Here is a 15,878-nt window from a genome sequence, read left to right on the forward strand (position 1 = left end):
GCTTTTATTCTTCGAAACAATGTGTATTTTTTGAAACCGGTACATTGAATAATACCAAGGGCTCGTGTTTAATTAGAGATAATTAGATATGTACGATTAGGTATACGTGGAATTCAGAATATTTCTCAAACAATGACCACTGCTCGGTATTCAATTTTATTCGAGTATCGGTTCGACGTCAACTGGTAGCAGACTGGGTTTGCTTGAAATTTCTGGCGATGTTTCAAGTGGGACGCGAGTATTGTTTTACGTATGCAAACTAGTTGTACAGTTCGCATAAAGGTATGCGTTCAGTTGTGTACAGAGAAGTCTCTAAATGAGCGTTTGGGGAGCTATATTCAGATATACGTCGTTGAAACATTTCCTAACAAAAAGATAAAATACACCTGTCCTCCGACGCGAGGTATTTGAAAATCATTTATTCGCGCAATATCAATTTTCAAGTTAAAAGCAGCCGGTTTCGGGAAAGAAATTTGCATTTGCTTGCTGGAAACGTAAAGCAGATTGGTAAATTTTCCGAAATAGAATTTAGCAAGCTCTTCGAATGTATCGAAGCAATCACAGTGTTGGTGCTATTGAAATTTCAGCAAAAGACACTTTGTACCTCTTTGATTTGTTGGAAACGTTTACAAAATATCGCCTTTTATACAATATCAATTAGAGCAGCTGTAAAATACGTCAGGGGAAAAGTGTTTCGATTACAAATTAAAAAAACGTTATTTTAACAAAAGCCGGGGAACGAGAACAATAAAATCCAGGAATAATTTCGACGATCAAGGATCGCATTATCGTATACACAAGCAAATCTAATTAATTCCATGCGTCGATACTCCAGCACGAAATGTTTTCGCCCCAATTCGACGAATTAAATAATTTCATTGAAATTACGAAGGGAATTGCATTTCTGGATGCGAACCGATAGATTCGACTAGATATCTATATAGGTGTGAGCACTCGAGCTCGAGATCGAGTTATAAGATTTACGATGTATCAGTTGTTATCCAGGACAATAGGATAAGGTACTGGAAGAAGCGAACGTACTTCTAAGCTGCAGAAATAAAGTCTTAGAATCCTAGGCAGGGATAACGTGCAGCACTTGAACCCGTTCTCGTTATTAATTCGATCGTTATCCGTAATTATTAGGTACTTTAGCATGAAAATTAAAGAGTACCTCTGACGATGCGCGAGGCACATTGAATATTTTCCGTACAAAACAGGCTGAGTAAGCTGGAGGCGGAGCGGGATAAAGGCTCTTAATTGCCTTCTAATCACTGCCTCCGGGTAACAGGTACGGTCATTAATCTTAGGGGGGTTGCTGGTACCGCCCCCGCGGCACCGCTTCTCTTCCTCTTTGCGCGTCGATTCTGACAAGATGGACCGCGTTGGCCAGGTCCTAGGAATCGGAAAGTTAATCTTCGTCGAGGAACAGGTGAACGGAGGGGGTATCGTGCCAGGATCGCGTACAAGGCTATTCAATTTTCCCGCGGTAATTACTCGAACCATGGCCGAGCTGTCTGAACTAGGCGCGCTTTAATTATATCGCAGCTTTTTAAAGATTTAAATTAACCGTACCGAGAGGACACAGCGACGGTTCTATAAACTTCGTGCTCAATGGAAAACAGGTTGCCGACAGATGATCCCGGAGGGCTGATTAATGATCGCCCTGCTGCTTTCATTGTCTTCCCTTTCGAGATAAATGGCTGAACGCGGATATTTCACTGAAACTGGATTCAACCGTTCTTACGTCTTCAACTAGTAGATATATACCTTCGGATCTGATAACAGTTGGTTCGAATCTTTTTAAATTATTTACGAATAAAAGGGGTGCTAACGTACAATCCTTATTACGTGTCATTGTGTAAAACGATAACGAGAACGTCGAGGCGAAGCTCGGGGCTCGCAAACGACGCGGGATAAGAGCGCAGCTTGTTAAATAGGAAATTTAGTCGGCATTTACTTTCATCGACAATTACATTTCGAGTTATCCTGCAGATTGGGCGGCGTAATTGCACCCTCGAGATGTAATTAAACCGATAGCCATTTTCGTGGGTCACCAGTGGAGCTACGGTTAATTTCGTTCCAACGTTCTATCGGCAGACTTTAAACTACCCTTCCTGTCGAATCCGCGTTGAAGATCAAACCCGAATTACCCGAAGATCGTGGTTTAAACGATCACACCGGACGACGGTGGAATGAAATTAAAACGGTGCCCGGTGAATAACAGCGCGCCTTTGTGTCGCGTCGATTTCGTGGAAAACTAATTGCGGGATCGCGTCGAGTATCCTTTATAAAAATGCCACTTTCCCGCGATATTCTTGCATAAAATTTGTTGCGAACGACGAGAACGTCCAGGCGAGAGAGAAGTATTATATTCCTTTCAACGCCCCGAGCCATCGGATCATTGGTAATTTGATCGCGTCGCGAAGCTAGGAGCTTTTAAGTGACCCACTTGAAACGGATAAAGTGTATGCTTCGCTTTGCGACGTCGGGAAACGGGGAGAAACTATGGCGGTTGATGGCCGCGGCGGGAACGACGACGATAGGATGGAAAATCTAGAAAGCTTCGCACGATCCCGGTGGTCCTTGGCGCGATGCGAAGGAACGCGGAACAAAAAGGCCGTGGCAGAGAATCGACGGGAGATAAGAGGATAGCGGAATAAGGTTTCCAACGAAGGAGGACTAAGATGACAAGTAAAGATCAAGAGCCGAGGTGAAATATGAGAAGGGACGAAGTAGACTGAGAAAGGAGAGACGAAAGCAAAGTATCCGCGAACCGAAGAGAAAAAAGATGAAATAAAGAGAAGAAAGAATTCTACTTCTAGCCGATGAAAAAGTAGGTCGAAAAAAGCATTTCGTGGGCGGGTTAGCAATTAAGACGAGTGATTAAAATGGAACGCTGGAAGCGAGAACCATTTTGAAAATGTAAACGACGAGATTGATTTCGGTGAAACATCGTTTGGTAAATGTCGCGTTGACGCACGAACGTGATCGAAATTGATACAGCGATCAGGACCTTCGCTTGTTTATCAAAAATTCGTCTACCCAGCGGCACGATCTATTTCCATTTAATTCCATCCCCGAATTTTTCTTCTTTTCCTTTCACGTCGAAAAACGTGCAACTAAATGGAACTGAAATCTAACAAGATGTAGCAAGTTGGAATTGATCCGATGTTATGCAAGTTATGTTTCGATACAGATTGCTCAGCATGCTACTGTATCATCGAAAACCGTGCTTAACCTGCTCCTTGAGCCATGTTCACCGATCTTGCATGCCATCGGTGCTCTTCGGACCACACCGATACACATCTCGTCAGTGTTCGTACTAACTTATCTCGAATACCTGCCCGTAGAAGGACGCGCGTGTATCTCTGTGCAGACTGCTGCTTTGCTGATTTCACTGGAAGGAATTTCAGCGAGACGGGCGTAAAAGGTAGCCTGCAGCAAGTAGTAAAGGATCGTCATTGGTCAGACACGGGCGGATGCCCTGTGAACGTCTTGCCTTTTAGCAACTTGTAGCTTCTTGGGTTCTACATTTTAACCTTCACCGCCATGCGTAATTTATTATATAATAATTTACAGTAGAAATAATTATTATAATGTATTTTTAAGGGGATTAATTCTTTTTTTTTTAATTTTTCGATTATTAATCGTGTAATGATATTTTTTGTAACGAAGATGTTAGGACACCCAGTATACGCGTCGATCGAACGTCTATACATAGACATTGCCGTGTCTACGTTTACGTGCAGCCAATCGAACTATCGGAAATACGTTCAGTTGGAGTAGCGTCGATCGTTGCGGCACAATAAACACGAGTCATTAAGTAATTTCCAGTCAAAGCAGCGTTATCCGTGCATCGTAAAAAGCCGGCACGTTTGCGATAAGGAAACGACACAAAGCTCCATATACGCAAGGTGATTCGATTAGAGTCTTAGAACGGAGAAGTTACACAAATAGCGTGAAATTAAGCGAGCGTGTTAACCGAAGAGCGGAGCGACGAAAAGTGAATGACACCGGTTGATCCTCCGATTAATTTCAATATCGAATCCCTATCCATCGATAGTTACCGTTCGATGTTCGATCTCTAAGGGACATTACGCGCTGTTTCGTTTGTTTTAACCCCGGCAAATTCGGAATGAGAAAAGTTATTCGACTGAAAGTAACTTACGGGGGTGGAAAAATTAGTTAGCGTACCGGCGCGAAGTTAATTAACGCGAGTCGACCAATCTAGAAATTAGGGAAAACAAATTTCGGCTGGAAAAGGTGACGTACGATCTCCGAAAGTGAGATGTTCCGAGCTTTGAAGCGATGGCGATCGAAAGCCATCGTGCTAACTCAATGGCAGGGAGCTGCATCAAAGAGGTTCGTTGCGCATAGACGTGTTTACGTGCATACAGTCGCGCGTACGCGCTGATCCACTTCGTGCTCGGCCAAGCGGATTCGAATCGATACGTGTCTCGTACGAGAGATAGGCTTATTGCCATCGTTCGCTTTTATCTCTCTTCGTTTTCTCTGTTACACGAATTCCACAGAACGCTCTGCATTCTGTCGTCGCGTCGACTCGTTGTTCGCATTTTTCCTCATTACGCTTGTAAATCGTTTAGCTTTGTACACCGCGGGCTCGAGCGTTTAATACCGGTACTGAAGCTGGATTTTTCAAGTTTACCCTCGGTCATTTCGTAATCTCGTTTCCCTGTTTGCCGTTGCGTTTTGTTTCGAAACGCAATCACGCGACGGGGAAATGCTTTCGCGACGATACGCGTACCGAAATGAATTATTCTTCCTAATTCGGTACCGTTTATATTCTGCTCGCGGTTCTTAAAGTGTCCAGCACCGTCCACGTATTCTCTTGCATCTCATCAGCTCGGTCTGTTTCCGCTTGCTACGTTTTAAAATAAATTCCTGCGGAAATAAGCTGCTTCACTGGAATTGTCCTAACAGTTTCTATGGACACGTTTTTCGTGGCAAGTGGAGCAGCAAGTTTGAAGAAATACCGAGCACGCATACGAGACCGTGTTTGGCGTAAACGGATGCTGATTGCCAGTTTTCAGTTGCACCTCGAGCTCCGTACGTTTCACGTTTAATCGGTTTTAATTAGAGTATTAAGGAAAGAGAGAGAAAACGGAACCGTCTCTAGTTAGACCCCTATTCATGGCAAACCGTGACTAAATTTTCTCGTCGATTCAATTTATCATTCGTTTTTGACGATTTCAGAAACAAAACAAATCGAAATATCATTTTTAATGGTAAAATAATCGCTACCATCGATTCATTGAATGGAATTCGTGATTCAATTGTACGCTTGTATCGGATCAAAACTTGATGAATGGTAGAAATTCTGTCGCTTTATTAATTCCAGTGCGTTTTATTTTATCTCTGTTTCATTTTCCATTTACGCAAGACGAATGTCGATAGTATAAATCGCAATTTTTATTCTTCCTTTCTTTTGTTTTACGTTCCTTGGCACCGGGGTAAAATATTATTCAACTGTCGCACACCTTTTTAGCGAAATACACGGGGATGCGTCCATTATTCCGCTGAAAGAATCGCGGAACGTGTTTCAATCGTGTAACGAAATAGTGTAGTGATTGGCCATTTATCATCTTTTTTGATTTTTATTACTCCCTGCAGGACAGAATGGAATCGAACGGTATGGTCGCGAATCAGATTGTTTCAACACAGAGACGAAAGCTTCGCGTTTTGATTCCACAACGGGGATCTTTTTTTTTCTTCTCTTTATTCGCGCCGTGTTTATTTCATTTATCGGATCGAGGGAAACACGACGGGTACGCGTTTTCTAAAGTCGGTTCTGCTGCGATTATTAAAATTTATCAAAGGTAGAAATATTTATGCATAAATACCGGATCGTGCTCGATTCGTGATGCTTAAAGTTTCCGCAAAGTTTTTCCTCTCTCCAGTTGTCGACCGAAGAATAGGATTTTCAGAATCTACGGCCAGGTAAAAATACCTTTTGCGGCGTTTGGAGACTTTTCAACGACGCGAAAGAAGTCCATTAAAGTACGCGGTGATTTCTGTTGAACTTCTAGAGCATAGTATTCAACGAAGCATAGTTGAGCCAGTTCGAGAGATAGTTATTAAAGTAGATGTCATCGTTTCTCCTTTTATTTGCTTATCCTTGCTTTTGTTCGCGTGCACGTCTAATGCGATTAATTTAAATTCGTCGTTGGATATCTCGCTCGGTCCAGGCTTTATCGTTGATCACCTTTGAAGTGGATGCATTAACTTACGGGATATCGTTGGTGAAAATCACGAAAGAGGGAAATATTTCTTCTCGTACGTACGCGAGTTTCATCTTGATTTGCCCCGCGACTCGATTGACTTTCAATATACTTTATCGAAGAAAATTTCATAAAAGTCACCGACTAGTCTCCGAGCCGACGCGGATCATCAGGGGTCGAAAGTTTGATAAGGATTTTCCCACGAACCTCGAGGGAGAGGGGCAAGTTGGAAGGGCATCGAATAATCATAAAAGCTGAGACGATTTTTCGCATCGATAGGATATCGCGGGAAATTTATCCGCGTCGATTAAAGGGGTGGGACGAGCAGCAACTCGAACGATTCTAGACACTTTTTCCTGCCGTTGATTTAGCGCAAATTTATCCAACAAATCCTTCGTAACAATCCCTGAATCCGTGAGATACGGTTTTCTCAAAAAGACATGAAATTAAAGGGACAAGAGACAGAGGAGCGTTGTAATAAAACGTCACTTCTCGGCACGGATGCAATGTATTTTCCGTACAATCAAGATCCGTTGCTGCCACGGTTGAAGAAGAACGCAATAACTCTTTGTTGTCTCAAACATTTCTAAGAAATATTAGCAAACGAAAAAGAGTATCGGGGAATGAGTTTTTACGATCGGCATTTATATTACCGCAAAGGGGCGGGAGGGAGAAGGGGAGGAAACGAGAAGAAGATGGGAGAAGTTTTCCTTCCTGTCACCGAACTCATCAATTATGTGACCTTACGAGTTTCCCGCCCTTTTTTCCTCTCCCTTATTTTCTCTTACTCGTGGAACTTCTTTAGATATCAGTCGCAGAGATATTTTGCAATCTCTTTTATAATATCTATGCTAATTTCTAATCATTGAATTTTTCAAATTTACGAAAAGTATATACATTTTCAGCACGGTAGACTATAAATTGTTTCGTATTGGATTTCGTTTCGAACTACGATAAGACGATGGAATCGGATAGAAGTATCGGTGAAAGAGGGTTGGGAAATGGTTACATGGTCCGACACGATTCATCCGAAAGTTGGAAAAATTGGCCGATAACGTGTCGTCGTCGTTACGAGCTCGTAATATTATGCTTCGTCTCTCTCACGGTGCAGCCTGGCTCGCTTTCCCAACGTCTCTTTCCGTGTCGTTTCGTTGCTGTTCCTGCATAAAACAAGAATCGGTTCGATAACGAAGCCGTCGTTTAAGTTCACGACCTTGCCTCCCAGTTAAACTTGCAAGCAACCTGCAATTACGCTTAATTACTAAATTAGCTCATAACGATAACTACCAGGCAATCGAGGTAATTGCAGTCTTACGTCGTACATTTATGTCTGATCTTTAACTAGTTGTAACCTAATTTTTATTATATCGCCCGTGTGGAAAACAGTGTAGAGTAATGTTTTCCTGTAAATTACACCGGAATAGCTGCTAGTACTGCGAATAATTCTAACGTAGGGAAAGGGAAGATGCAGCAGAACTCTGATGGAAGATTTTTATTGCGACGAGCTACGTCGAGCTTGAATCGTTCTAAAAAATTACCGACACGCTGCACCGTGACGGATTATTTTCCTGATCCTGGCTAAGTGCTTTCACGTCATTCGCTGTCGCTTCGATGACTGATCGTAACTCGCGCCGACGTACAACGGGAAAGCTGCACGTGTATTTTCTCGTCTCGCGTTTGATTTTCTTTCACGATGTTTCGCTTTTCGAGAGGCAACGAGATACCGTAACCATCAGGGTGTCAGTAACATTTTCAGCATTTGTAGCATTTCCAGGATTGATGATGCGACGCGAAAGGAGGTGATTCAAAATAAATTTCTTAAAAACATTTTTGTTTTAAGAAAGAAATAATGAAACGATGAAAATATCGCGACAAATTAAGGAGATTTAGCCCGTTCGAGCGTGCTCGGACTTCGCGTTATCGTATTAAGTCATTCTGCCGGATATTTGAATGAGGTATCCGGGCAAACGATATGGATTTCGGTTCTGTTAGAACCAATGGAAACTATAAATCGTTGCGGATCGTCTCGAATTGGGTTAAGTAGATTTTCCCGGTGAATATGGACAGGCGCAATAAGTTTCCCAGATAAATCGAGCCCCGCTTTTGCATGCGTTCCGCGTGAATATTACACTCTACGATCAAAACGCGTATCAATTTTTCCATTCAATACGGAATCCAGTTCTTAACGAAGCCCCGGTGGAATATTGGTCTGCAAATCGGCTTTCTGAATCGTTCGAACGCGAAGTAGACGGTATACTGTTTTTCAGACTCGATGGCGGTCATTTGGATCCGTTCCAAAAAAATATTCGTTACCATTTCAGGTAAACGGTAATCTCGCGAACGCTTCTACCCTTTCATTGCAGCTTATTAGCTTCTTAGCGAAATTTGTTATTAAACCGAGGAATAAATGTTTTGATAAAAATGAAAATATTCTAATAAAAAAATGATTTCTAACTCGTCGATGACACTCGCATATTCAGGAAGCGTGAACGCGAAATCAATGATTAGCAATACTCGATTTTAATCTGCAGTAATTAAAGCAACAGCGGAGAGTATCGAGAGGGCGGAAACGGGAGTCGGAATGGAATCGAGCTGTGGCTACCTGTGGAGCGGTAAACCGAGGTAACTTGGGCTATCCAATTCGAGCAGGTACAGAAAGTCGATTTAAAAAACGAGAAACCGTAACGCGAGCCACGGCAGGGGTTGAAAATTGTTCCGCTATCGAGGGGCGGAGAAAAGAAGGGTTGAAATTCAGGAAAATCGTAACAAACGAGACGGAGACTTTTGAACGTAGACAAAAAGCGATTTGGCTAAAGTCCAGAAGGCCGTAAAAACAGGAATTACGATAAAGTCGAACGCGATAGAGCTTGTTACGTGAAATTCGGTAATTTCCAGATGATGGGGTATTAAGGCAGAGTTTAAGTGACTGAGATAACGGCGCGACCACGTTTCCGTGTAACGAACAACGATCGCGAGGGTCGGTGGGGGTGGAACGGAATTACGTAACAGGAATAAATGTATGAAAGGGTCGGGCTGAATAAAACGGGGAACACAGTTCCGATGCAACGGAGAGAAGAAGAAGAAATAAAAAGAATACATTTTCTCGTGACTGAGGTGTCCCTCGAGAATCACCGCGAAGAAGCATGACGTAGATCGACGATAAATTCAATTTGCAAAGGGACTCGAAGGCGACGACATCGAGAGAAATGAGATGGAACGAGTTCCTTCGCCGTTGTTCATGATATTGTAATTTAAAACAAGATTAATCAACGTTGATTAATGCTTCTGTTAATCGAACGAATCGAATTGCAACGATAATCACTTTATGGAAGATGCTTGCACTGAATATCGAACACATGCCCTATCTCTGGTATGAATTAGAATCCCCTGGCAAATCGTCGATGGGTTTTAATTTCAACTTGAGCCTTGATTACACACTCTGCTCGCGCGCGTTTTATCGTACGTGTTTGCCCGCAAATGCTCGTTCTTAGAAGCTTTCAATCGTAGAACGAGGAGATTTCACCTCGCCGCGTGTTCATCAATTTTAATACGGTCGTAAGTTTCGGGAGAAGATTGTTAGGTCGATCGATTCGGGGGAAAGTAGTTTAGGATCGTCGGTTCGGAAGCAGGAATCTAGAAATACGAGGTTAACAGGATCGAACGAGGTCCCAAAGACCCTATTATCGTGGTAAAAATAATACACGACCTTACGTACGGTACCGAGCAAAGGGAATAAGAGCCGTCGATAAAGGAAGACGTTAGAAGGTGAAACGGAAGGATGAAAGTAAGGAAGGAAGAAGAGGGACAAGTTGCAATTACATTCTCAAGCTTCTAGGTAGCTAGAAGCAGAGCCGAGCTAATCGATCGCTCCGTCCATTTCTCTTCCCTTTCCGTCGCAATCTCAACCCTTTCTTCTTTTACCCTTTTTCCTTTTACCTATACCGGTCAATAGCATTTATCCGTTTAAACTTTTTCCATCCTTTAGAAATGTACGTTCGATTCTTTCAATTTCATCGAATTTTGAAAACTCGAATTTCTGTCCGATATTACACGTTTCGACTTTCGAGTATTTCGTCCTTCGAGATATGTCCTCGTCGTCACGCTTCGCAGCCCCTTTCGCAGTTAGCATGTAAGCCACATTAAACTGATTACGATTTACGAGTGGCCGTCTACGACCCTGTTGCGCCCGCGTTCAGCCGACGAAATTTATTGTCCCAGCGAAACCAGCCTCGAAGCTTTTCGCTGGCGGATCATTCGCTCGCGTGATATCCCGAGACGTTATCGGGGTAGGAACGCGCAGACGGATCGTATCGCGGCTCTATATTTTTCGAAATCAAAGCTAAATCTCGTTTCGTGTCGCGGAGAATATCGTAAGCGTCGTTGATACGTTACAAGTAACCAGCGAGTTTATTTCGACGCTGTTGAAACACGTGGTAATGCGATTTATCACGCGATTGCCGCGCCTTTGTTGCGGCATGGTATTCGTGTCCGAGGGGATCGGTAGGAAAACGCTCTTTAATTGGAACGTCGAGGACGGTTGCACGGCCGAGTTGGTGGCAATTGAAATTAGTATCTTTGTTCTTTAGATCGTGATTGACGAACCGGCGAGTACAGAGAGCCTGTTGCGCCGCGTTCGAGGGTTTTCCAACCCCTTTACTAGTTGGTAACAGGCGGGCAGAGGGACGTATTCGAAGCTCGACTGGTAAGTTCAAGCGAGCGGAACTCGTATGACGTTCGAACGATTCAATTTTCACGGCGATGGAATCGAAGGAGTACTCGTCGAGATACGAAGCGTTCGTTAATGCCGCGTGAAATGCAACAATGTCGCGTGAAATGGGAAAGGCAATGTGACGTAGAAACGCGGTCGCTGAACAGTAATTATTTATTCGAGATGGAACGTTTCACGATGCGTCGATCGGATTATCTGACAAGTTTCGTTTAACTCGTTCTGCAAGGTTATCGATAAACGTGGCGTCGCTTTGCGACAACGACGATGTGTAACGAGTGTCGCAAATCATCGGTAAACGTGGTTCGTAATGTTACCTTCCTCTCGTGCCAGGATAGAGAATAATCGAGAAGTTTTCGGTCACGCCGCTCCTCCAGGGAAATTAACGATAAGCTGCGAAACTTTCTACCGTTCCAGGCTAAGTTCTGCGGTTTCGCGAGTACACCTTTGCCTCTCGTCTTCTCGCCTCCTTTAATTATTAATTACCGCCGCGCGCGAAAACGTCTGGAATAATTAAAGAAAGTCACTCTGCTCGGCACTTGGTTAATCGCTTTGATAAACCTTCAACTTCCTCGATTACGTTCCGGTTGTTATTCTTCCTTGGAAGTAGCTGTGTTTCCTCGATAAGATACACATTTGCGGAATTTCAAATGTTTACCTTACGCTAAAGCGTCGAAGAAACGATCCGCTATTGAAAGAAATTAAATGGTAACGTTGAAAAGTACCAGATGTAACCGCAAATGGTAGAAACACGAAAAACAAGTAAGCACTCCGCTATACGTGACACTGAATTAAGGCCGTGAAGCGACTCGTTATTAATTAACGACGCAAACAATGGCAAGTAACTGCGCAAGGGGTTGGTAATCAAGAGACACATAGGGCGAGGTGTGAAACGAGCAAAGAGAAAAGTGCTTTCTCGCAGCATGTTCAGAAATGACAAGCTTACCTGGCAACGTACTGGAACCGCCTCGTGATAACGAGACCTTTACTAAAAGCGTGGCGGGTGGTCGGTTTTTCTGTCAGCGAAATTTAAATATTGCTAATTGAACGTCGTTTCTACCTGTAGCCAGGCTATACGTTTATTAATCCTTTGACCGTGGAAAAGGTTCACGCGTGGTCTGAAAAGTTAACGCCTTATTTAGAAACATGAACACCACCGAAAAGTAATTTTCCCTGCGCATTGTCGACAAAACTTTCCGCGCGAATGCAAATTTTGCGGCTGCGTTTAAACGTGACATTATTTAGTAGAAAACACAAACACGGCTGTTTTAACTGTGCCATAAAGGGACTTTTCACAACGTTGCAACAATATTAGGAATATCCCGTGCTTTATCGCCATTGTTCCCATCGCTGGGATTTTTGATAGAACCGCGGATGCATTGAAACGGGTTGAAAGCAATTTCCCCGGGAAACATTATATTCGATTCGAGGGAAAAACGTTAAAAAGACACGAATGAATTGTCGCGATGTGTACGTTAATTGCTCGGGGCAATTTTCCAGGAAAACCGCGCACAGGACAATTGAATGCCATTGAAGATTGGTGCGCAACGATCTCGAAATCATTCGGCGAACAACGGATAGCGAATGAAACCGTGATTCAAAATTCTATCCGATGTTGCATGGGAAAGTGCACCGGCTAATTGGTAGCGTGCACGAGTCGTTAAGTACCACAGACTGCATTATCGTTAGGAAGCCGAGCCCATCGGGCCACGTTCGCTGACACCCAGTCACAATTGCGGTAAATTTAACCGAGCGAGGCGAGACAGCCAGGTAACAACGTGTCCAGGTACGACCGCAGTCGAAACTCGGTGCAATTTGCAAGAACCGCTGTGCATCCGCTCGTATGCGTTAAACTGTGTGATAAATGGCCAGCGGATCGCGCGATATTTCGATCGGTTTAAAACAGAGAACCGATCTTTCTAACGACGTCTTCGTCGTTTCGACGACTATCGGCTTCCGACAGCTAGCTACGCTAATGGGCCGGTTCACTCGCGATTAATTAATTGCGTGGCTGGAACGTGGACGTGCGAGTACACGAGACCGGTGAATCGATAAGCGACGTCAGTTTAATGGAACTTATTAACTCTTTAACGGAGGCGATCGGAAGAGATTCGTATGTTTCAACCGCTAATTAGTGAAATCTAACGAATAAAGGAGTGTCCTTTCTAATAATGAAAAGAGGATAAGGTAATCGAAGGAAAACTAAATTCTCCAAATGAGATTTAATAATTCCTGTTGTTGAAGTACTGAAACTCTCTCTGTAACAGTGGTTCATCACTGATTAACGCGTACGGTTTCTCTCAAAGCGCACGTAGATAACGTTACACGTCGAAATGGCCGGTGCAAAGAGAACGTGCTCAAAGGGTTACGTGGCTCTGTGTTTTACAGGAAGGAGGTTACGAATTTTGTCACAGCTCCATCAATTTCTGGAATTGGAATACCGTCACGCCCCTACCCTAACCGGGTTCGAAAATTTTTAGCCACTCAAACGTTGCACAGCCGGTTCTAGCCCAAAAAATAAGATGATAATTTCTTCAGCATAATTGGTAGCGTTTTATCAGCGCGGCTGGTTCCGTGTTTTTTTTTTCGACAATAATTCTATTACGCGGAATTCGCATAGGGCCGAGGCATTGATGCGTCGTACTGTAACGTGAAGTTGACACATTCTCGATCAATCAAGCGTCATACGCAGCTGCTTTTAGATCGGTCGTGTGTGTATGCCGTTAATTCTGCGCCGTCGCCGAACCACCCACCCCCTCGCACCTTCATCCCTCTACGTAGGTGTTAAGTGGTGGCCGATCAAAAATAGCCCCGGTACGTTGGCACGGTACGTTCGCGGCTCGACTTTCGACGAGCCTTGTAATTGAAAAGGTCCACGTGAAAAAGAGCTCCTTCCTTCTGCTTCTAATAAAATATCCGCCGGAAGGTCGATCGTGCTAGACGAAATTAATACCCTTCGAATTTATACTCGCAGATGAAACTTTTTCCATTGAAATTCTGAAACGTTGGAAACGTCGGGAAACCTGCACAGCTTATATCCGTTTCATTTCACTCGTGCATGTATCGCGGAAAGCTGGTCGTATTTTCTCCGAAAAGAATATATATTATTTCTTAGCTGCACACTTTGTTCCCACCTGCAGCTCGTATTTCTCCGAAATATCTCTACCGTTAACTGTTTGTACCTTTCGCGTAATTTTAATTACCCGTCCGTCAAGCGTACCGTTTTCCGGCTCCAGTTCGTTTTCAAAAAGTGCAAGGCGAGAAGGAAGAATGCGGGAGACAAAGGTGTGAGAGAGAGTCGGCCTCGCAGACGCAGAGATTTCTTTTATGACATAAGTTCGCCTATGAATAAAATATCAAGCGACTTTTCCGCCGTCGACTATCTTCTCGAGTGACTTACCTCGAAAGACGCGGACTATCGGGCTGACTTGCCGCGACAGCTACCGCTTCAACTTCCCAAAGAACCGCCGGCGCAGTCAATGCCACGGTATTCTGCTCGATTTTAAAGTATATTTCTCTATTTGCATAATTGAACGCCGCTCGATTTGAAACTTCCAGCGATTCGCTGCCGATACGACTGAATAAAAACGATCAGCTTAAAACAGGAGTTTGAAAACCTCCTATCGTTCGTTCTGTCAACGCCGAGATGAATTTTATATTCTTCAACCTAGAAACTAACGCGATTTCTAATTAAAAATCTCCATCTTCTTCATAAATAATTTTGTAAATTTATAATAATTTCCACTAGGAGAATTTGTTAGGTTTCTAAGATGATGCTTGAAGATTCGATACGGTTTTAAAAAAGATTAAAAAATATCTTGAATACGTAAGACGCGAGGTATTAGCACCTTCGTTTTCGACGTTCCCGTGCGCTCATCCGTTCACCCTTTAAACGGGAGCTCACGTCTTGTACGCTTTACACTCGAGAAGTTTCAAGCAAGTTATGAAACTTGCTGTCGTCTCTTCAGCAAAGAAAAAGAAGGAAATTTTTCACGTGAACAGCTGTTCACTGGGTTACCGCATAGACGTTCTTTTTTCCAACGGAAGATTTAACGTCGTTCAGAGGATCGCTTATAGGTCTGTTACCTTCAAGTACCCTTTTTGTCTCGGCAGTGCTATCGAGTTAATTAGAGCAGCCGATATTCTTAAAGACTCGAACGGTGCTACAGAAACGTACCGCGTGGTAGCTCGTTCGATAAACGTTGAATAATATTCGTTTAAAAAGTTCCGATACTCGAAGATTACGTCAAAGCGAGCGAAACGTTATTAGAACACGGGTACAAGGAGAATTTATTAAAGTTATGCAAATGAAAGTATTAAAAATGTCGGGGGAACGATCAAACATTGGTTAAAGTACGATGTATCGTGTTTTTATAATGAAATCAGAAGCATTGAAGCTATAAACTTCTGTGAAATGCACCCTCTACGATAACAGTATCGCCATACGGTACGAAGCTTTCAAAATATTTTTGCGATACTTCCGAACCCGTCCAAGTTTTTCACGATGCAATATCGTAGCCTTTATGTTTGCTGAATCGCGACACACATTTACGGGACATTTGAACGATATTAAACATCTGCGAAACGCGAAATATGCGACAGCTGGTCGAAAAATGCATCAATTTAACTGCCGTTCCGATTAATCTAATTACTGGAACACCAGTAGCCTGGCGAATGAATTATAATTAAACAGCACCCACTTCCCGGACGCTGACAAGGCGTCGTTTAAAAATGTTCAGCCGACAAAAGGGTTAACGTGTAACGAATTTCGTTAAACGTCCTGAATTTCCGCGTCTCAGAAGGTGAAACCGGGGATGAAATAAAAATGGAATCTGGCCGACGTTATTTAATTAATATTTTATCTTTCGGCGAGGTGGGAAAGATATTAGGTAATTGGTAGGAAATTCGTGAAA

At 43.2% G+C, this 15,878-nt stretch overlaps 1 protein-coding gene across 5 annotated transcripts in view; it reads left to right on the plus strand.

Moving 5' to 3' along the window:
- The window catches only part of LOC114873579 (dopamine D2-like receptor), a 99,181-nt gene that overhangs the window by 36,392 nt on the left and 46,911 nt on the right, over positions 1 to 15,878 (plus strand). The window lies entirely within an intron of this gene.

This window comes from Osmia bicornis, chromosome 7 (genome assembly GCF_907164935.1).
Source record: "Osmia bicornis bicornis chromosome 7, iOsmBic2.1, whole genome shotgun sequence".
Lineage (NCBI taxonomy): Eukaryota > Metazoa > Arthropoda > Insecta > Hymenoptera > Megachilidae > Osmia > Osmia bicornis.